At 37.6% G+C, this 7,500-nt stretch overlaps 1 protein-coding gene and 1 long non-coding RNA gene across 2 annotated transcripts in view; both read left to right on the top strand.

Moving 5' to 3' along the window:
* LOC138055991 (uncharacterized) overlaps positions 1 to 7,500 on the top strand; it is a 118,289-nt gene that overhangs the window by 77,030 nt on the left and 33,759 nt on the right. The gene's annotated exons all lie outside the window — the stretch shown is intronic.
* On the top strand, positions 3,594 to 4,912 carry LOC138057240 (uncharacterized). Its single transcript, XR_011133622.1, has 2 exons — positions 3,594 to 3,708; positions 4,687 to 4,912. It is a non-coding gene; the product is annotated as an uncharacterized lncRNA (long non-coding RNA).

The following is a 7,500-nucleotide window of genomic DNA, read 5'->3' as shown; positions in this document are numbered from 1 at the left end:
TAAATGGTGAAGAGTGGAGATTTCTATCTGAGGTTTGTCATGTTGGATTAAACTTCAACATTAGCTCAATTTCGTCAATTTTCAACAACCTGTCTCGCGACCAAAGAATTACCACCATGGTAACTCTTTAGTCGCGGGACAGGGGGGTACATTGCAAATTTTCGGTGGTCCAGCTAAATAAAATTCAAGATGGCATGATTAATATTCGATCTATTGCCTCTTAATTGCTACTACAGTACCCTTTCAGATTTCTAAATGGCACAATAATAAGGCTAAAAAGACCTGAACATTATAGGGTAACGGGTAAAGGGTAAAGGGTAAATGGTGAAGAGTAGAGATTTCTATCTGAGGTTTGGATTAAACCTCAGATAGTTCAATTTCTTCAATTTTCAACAACCTGTCTCGCGACCAAAGAATTATCACAATGGTAACTCTTTAGTCGCGGGACAGGGGGGTACATTGCAATTTTTCGGTGGTCCAGCTAAATAAAATTCAAGAATTAATATTCGATCTATTGCCTCTTAATTGCTACTACAGTACCCTTTTAGATTTCTAAATTGCACAAAAATAAAGACTTATCACTCCCCTCGAATATGTACTTAAAATAAAATGAACAATTTTTTTGAAACTGTTATGCCAGTTCATTCATGACTTGTATGGGGAATATAAAATTATAAATGCTAAAATAAGCTGTAAATGTAGAAATAAACTTCACTTACCTCTACGTACAGCTGTCTTCGTGTTTTCTGTGAAATTGGAGGGCAAACTGTGTCCGTTTTAGACGGGTTTGTGGCTTACGATTTTTTACGATGTCTTTAGTTGTCATTTCCCCTCATAAAGGGAAGATCCCACAGTATTCGAGCGGTAGGAATGCGTAGCATGATTCTCATGTGCCAGTCACAAACCGTCATGCTGATTGCTCCTTTCTGATTGGACGATTGCCTAACGTCGTCCAATTCCGAAAGGGGAAAGTGGGTGTTCTGTGGGGGAAATGACAACTAACGACATCGTAAACATTCGTAAGCCACAAACCCGTCTAAAAGGGACACAGTTTGCTCTCCGACTTCACAGAAAAGACTAAGACAACTGTAGGTAGAGGTAAGTGAAGTTTATTTCTACATTTACAGCTTATTTTAGCATTGAGAAGCTCAAAGTTAATTTTCCCATACAAAGTCTATAAATCGTGTACCGAGCTTGGGCTGCCTGTCGAAGAATCTATTTATTTTCACAGCGTTCCGCGCCGATCAACTCGAAACTTCAACGTCCAAACACCTGTTTTGTAGCTGTTAGCGACTTCGGCGCCCGAAAAAAAAGAAATCCTTACACTCCCGGCTCAATTTTCCCCACCCCGCGCAGGCAAAGGTCAAATTCCCCACTCCTCGGGCACAGAATATAGTCAAATGCCCGGGGAGGGGGGGGGGGGATGTTGAAGTTTCGATTTGATCGCCGCATTAAACAACCCTTTTCATCAATCACCGAGGTTTACACACTAAAGTAAAAGTACATTTAAACTTAAATTCGAACGAAAAAACAATAGTTTCAATGACAAAAGAAAGTTCACTATCACCAATGGAAAGCTTAAAGGGACTAGGTTACGCTATTTTAGGTACTTTTGTTTAATTTTGTTAATTATGAGCTCTAAACGCTCTAAACGTGAAACTGGCAGAGCAAGGGCCTTTCATTCGGAAAATCACGGCCACATAACAACTAAGAATGATTTTCTAGCTGTGTAAATGACATTTCGATATAGACAGATATAAATTTGAAAAAAAAAGTGGGCTGACGTTTTTCAAATTTACCCAAATTCAATCCATTTCAATCCTCTCCAGTTTTGTCCATCCATGTCCCTTCTTGGCTTCCCTGTGTTTTGTTAGAGTTCTTCTATAGTTTTGAACAGTTATTTTGATATTTTAGTTAATTCTATGACCATTCGATCAGTGCTGAAATTGCCTAAAATTGCGTGACCTAGCCCCTTTAATTAAATATTCCTGAGAAGTAGTGTCAGTGTGCATACATTAAAGTTCAAAATAGCAACCGTCAAATGCTCATTTTCACAAAAACAACATTAGCAACTATTGCTCCAGTTGATAAATGATCTACATCTCCACAGCAAAAAAAAAAAAAAAAAACAGAACTGAATCTCAATTTTGCGTTAAAGAGCATCATTTATTTTAACAACACTTAAGGTGTAATTTAGGAACAAAATAGTAAACAAATATAAGCGATCGATACACAGTTCATCGTCGGCCCGTAACTTTGCCATGGCCACTGTTAATAATCAAGGGATTGAATGTTAAACACGTTAATTTTAACAATAACTCCGAAAAAGTTGAATAATTTGCAAAACAGACAAGTTACGTGCAAAACAAAAACCGCCCAGGTGGAAAGCTTATTAAGATCAGATCTTACAAGATCTTGTAAGAATCTTGTAAGATGGGTGTTAAGATAAAGATCTTAGTAAGATCTTGTTTAAGATATTTGATCTTAATAAGATCTTGTTTAAGATCTTTGATCTTAATAAGATCTTATTACATTTGCTTATCAAATTTTCTTCCAAAATTTAATGTTGTTGAAATTCTAAGATCTTGTAAGATCTTAACAAAATCTTACAAGATCTTAGGACCATCTAACATGATCTTACCATAAACGATCTTATAAGATCTTAGTGAAAATCTTACAAGATCTTAGTCAAGATCCTAAAAGATCTTACTTAAGATCTTACAAAAGATCTTAGTAAACAATTTACAAGATATAAGTCAAGATCTTAAAAAAAAATCTTACAAGATCTAGTAGGGATCTTAAATAAGATCTTAGGAATGATCTTGCAAGTCTAAGTAATGATCCTACATAAGATCTTGGTGAAGATCTTACAAGATCTTAGTACACACCCTACAATATTGTGCATGATCTTTGTCCGGCAAGATGTTGCAAGAATTTATCTTAGTAAAGACCTTTCACAATCTTATTAAAGAACGTTTATTCAGGCTGGACTTGTGGCCTTTCATTTGGCCTTTCAAAGTCTTAACCTTTTTCTCTCACAACAGTTTTTATTCTTTGAAGATGAACGAGCCAAGGTTTTTTGTTTTTTTAACATGAATATTGGTTAGGGAGTGTGTGGACGGTTTCAAAAACAAAAACATGAAAGAAAAGACAAAGATAAAAAATTACTGGAAAATCCTACTGAAACAGCTTGATTTTCATAACAATGTGTGACCAACTGAGTCTATACTTCAAATTTACACTATTTTAACATACCATTCTACTATTTTTTCCATACTAATTGCCCCAAATTGGAAGTATTGGAATTTCTAGTAGCCAAAAGGTTGGCCGGCGGGGGCTCACGGTGGACTTAAAATTCTGAGGAACTTAGCCTCTTATTACTTAAGTCAATTCGTTCAACGAAGAGACTATTTTGGCCTTTAATAAAAGGTTTAAAAAACAGTGAGTCCGCCATAAATCTTGTTCAATTTCTGTTCGTGAGTGCAAGAAATCGAGTCAAGTCGGCCATGTTGGATTGCAGATGAGAGACTGAGAACGAGTGAGCCACCTTATGCTCTTGTCAGCAGTCACGAGAAAGAAGAAGAAATTCGGGGCTTGATCAGGAATCGGTTGATCAAAGGATGATTCGAGCTTGCATTTCGGTTGTTTTACCCGTGAAAAGCGCTGAGCCAAAACAAGAAAATGTTGGTAACAACTCCTTTACAAGAGGTAAGCTGTAACTATGAGAGGATACTGTTTATTTTCGATTCTAGACTGTCTCTAAAATTTACGACTTAGCATTCAAATATTTTTCACACATCCAATTTATGCATGTATTAATCACCCAGTAGATAAATTAAAAAAACTTAAACAAGAATTTCCGTAGCTTGATAATACAAAAGGTTGAGCAAATGACTAAATGATTGGAGAACGCTCCCACAGCACATATGATTTAAGAGCTCTCCCACAGTGTCCTTTTTGATTAATGCTGCTCGTTACTATGGCACTCAGTGCATCAACCTGTACTACGTGCAAGTTTATGTGTGAGATAATTTATTGACCTTTTGGGCCAAGATAGGTAGCTGTGTAAAAATCTGCTTTTCACACATTGATCAACTCTGGATTGATCCACTGATCCATTGATCCATTGATCCACTGGATCAACTCTGGACGTGACAATGTAAATCATGCTTTCTTTTAATTTATAACTTTGCACTTTAGCTTCTAGATCACTAGAATTCAATTAAATTCTGCAAGCAAGAAATAAGTTTTCTTTACTTTCCATATATTGCTATCTGCTGAAGCCAGCTTGAAGACTAATAATACCCTATACCAAAACCAAAAACTTTAACAATAATTATTGTAAGTCTACAATACAATAACTTTATTTAAAAGTGAGGATTGAGTATCAATTAAGTTAGTGAATTAAGTATGAAGTAACATAGAAAGCAAACTTGAGTTAAAATACCGGTAGTATTTTTTTTATTTAGCATTACTTTGTAAATTCGAACACACACAAGGAAAACTTTCTATTTAGTCTAAAACTTCATTCCAATATACCATATACTGTTTTTAGCTTAATGTGTTACCCTCATAGCTTCAACATTAAAACTGTTGCCTTAAACCAATCAACGTTTTTGATAGTGGAAAAGCTAAGCTGCACAGTCCAGTTGACTAATCATTATTTCCTTATCTTTTTTTATACAGGAGCAATAAAAGATAACATTGGGGAAGTGTAATTTCAGAAAAAATGGGGACAGATAAGGCAATCACTGAATCAGAAGTGTTTAGATTCAAGATGTAAAAGATGTCAATAAATCTTAGAAATAGCTTATAGAGAAATTAATTGAACTTGGCCTGAAAATACACCTTCTTGTGGTTGGAATTTTGCCCAGTTTTATTCTAAATTCACTCTCCTTTTGCGATCATTAAAGTAGAAAGCGGAACTTATCAACAAGAAATTGGATACGAAAATCCCACCTTATTCTATGATCCCTTGTTTCGCAAAAGGAGTGTAAATTATGGTAAAAAAATGTTTTTTTGGAAGGGAAAGAATACCTCAGGACCCCTCTTAAGCATGAAAACAAGCCTCTTTTTGACTAATCTTGAACTTGAATTGAAATGTTATGGGTAATTCAGGTCAGACTTTACTGTGACCCGAATAGGCCATTTTACAGTTTTTTGCTCAGCGACCTAGCCTATGAATGGCTGCGAGGCTGCCCATGACGTTGCATTGATACAGCCCCCACTGCTTTTATCATGTAAATTGTGTTGTTGTAATTCTAATTAGTCCATATTAACATTACAAAAGCACGGAGGTTGTATCAAAACAGGGTCACCGGCAGCATCTCTTCCATTCTTAGGCCAGGTAACTTAGCTACAACTGTAAAATGGTCTATTACCAGTAATATTTCAGGTCACTGGAGCACAGATTATGTAAAACAAAACAACTCCAAATAAAGACTAATTCCAAGTGACCAAAAATGCAACTTGCTTTCCTGTACCTGCAGAAAGCCCCCAAAATTTATAAGTTTATCGCTGGTAATCTTGCAATATATTGCCCAAGATTCCTGAAGGATCTTGTAAGATCAGGAAAAAGATTCTTGGAAGATATTAGCCCCACAACAGCTTACAATATCTTGTAACTTTCTTTAAAAGAGATTCTTAAAAGATCGTGTAAGAATCTTGTAAGATCTTAGATAGAATCTTACAGGATACTTACAAGATCTTATCTAAGAACTTGTCTAAGATCTTATAAGATTCTTACAAGATTCTCATAAGATCTTGTAAGATCTTGTTAAGAATCTTAATTAAGAAACACAGTAAGATCTTATTAAGAAACTTATTAAGAATCTTAGTAAGATCTTAATAAGATTTCCACCTGGGCGAGACGATGACATGTGCGCGTCCGGAACGAATATCAACAGGGTCGCACAAAACAAAAATTTAACATACTTCACCGTTGGATTCCCTCATTTCGCTCACGATAAGCAAATCAATGCTTGAAATTCGCTTGGAGTGCATGCAACAAACTGAACTTCCACTGAAATGTTTAATTATCAGTGTCACCGATTGTCTCGCCTAAAAACAAGCTCACATCATGTCACGCAACACGTGGGAATTCAAGGGTGACCGGAAAACACTGACCCCCGGTCCATGGACCCCTCTACGGACTGGGTCCACGGACTGCCTCCCGGACTGGTCCATGGACTACCCTTACGGACCCCCTATACATCATCAGTCCTTTTTGAGCCATGGGAGGCATAAGGCCTCTACAGTCTCTCTCCAGCAGAAGCGGTCTTGTGCCACCTTTCGAATTTCACTCCAGGTCAGGTGCATGGACTTGAGTTCTTTCTCCGCTGACCTTCGCCAAGTTATTCTTGGCCTTCCCCGTTGTCTTTTCCCCTCTGGTGTCCAGAACAAACTTTCTTTAGCAACATCGCCAGAGTCCTTTTTTAATACATGCCCAATCCATGTCCATTTCCTGCGGGTTATGTCCACCATAATGTCCTCTTGTTTAAAGATGTTTCGCACTTCCAGGTTGGATACCTTTTGTGGCCACCTTATGCCTAGTATAATGCGCAGGCACTTATGGATAAAGACCCTCAGCTTTTTAACTATTTCCTGAGTCGTTTTCCAGCTTTCAGAGCCATAAAGAAGCATTGTCTTTACGTTTGAATTAAAGAGTCTTAGTTTGGTCTTAAGAGAAATCCTTTTAGAACTCCAAATTGGTTTCAGCGATGTAAATGCCTGCCTGGCTTTACCAATACGTGTTTTCACATCTGCATCAGCGCCGCCCTGCACATCAATCATGCTGCCAAGGTAAGAGAACTGGTCGATTTTCTCTACCTCATGCCCGTCTATTCTGATTTGGCAGTTCCTTTTATATCCAGTGCTCATCCATTTGGTCTTTTTTGTATTGATCTTAAGTCCAACTTTACGCGCATTATTGTTTAATCTTGCTGTTTTCTCGCTTAGGTGAGATCCAGAGCTGGATAAAAGGCAGATGTCATCCGCATAGTACAGGTCTTCCAATACAGTTGTCAATTTCCATCTAATCCGAGTACGTTGGGGACTTGTTGTTTCTTTCATCACCCAGTCTAGAGCAATCAAAAACAATAGAGGTGACAGCATGCATCCTTGCTTAACCCCGGTTTCCACGGCAAACCATGATGTAAGATTGCCTTCATGGCGAACGCTACATGTGAAATCTCTGTACAAAGCTTGTATCATTCTGATGATCTTTTGTGGGATGCCATAAAGCCCTAAGAGTTTCCATAGGGTGTCCCGATGCACACTGTCAATGAAATTCAGGTGCAGGGATGCCTGCCATTCCAGGCATTGTTCTATTATATTCCTCAAAGTGAAAATCTGTTCGGTACACGACCTTCCTTTACGAAAGCCGGCCTGCTCCTTCCGTAACTGCTTGTCCATAGCCTGCTGAATTCTTGTCAGGATGATTCTGGTAAACACCTTAGACACCACCGATAGAAGCGTAATTCCCCTTCAGTTGTTACATTC

Source organism: Montipora capricornis, chromosome 7, assembly GCF_036669925.1.
Source record: "Montipora capricornis isolate CH-2021 chromosome 7, ASM3666992v2, whole genome shotgun sequence".
In the NCBI taxonomy this organism is placed as follows: Eukaryota; Metazoa; Cnidaria; class Anthozoa; order Scleractinia; family Acroporidae; genus Montipora; species Montipora capricornis.
This window is presented reverse-complemented; position numbering and strand designations above follow the sequence as displayed.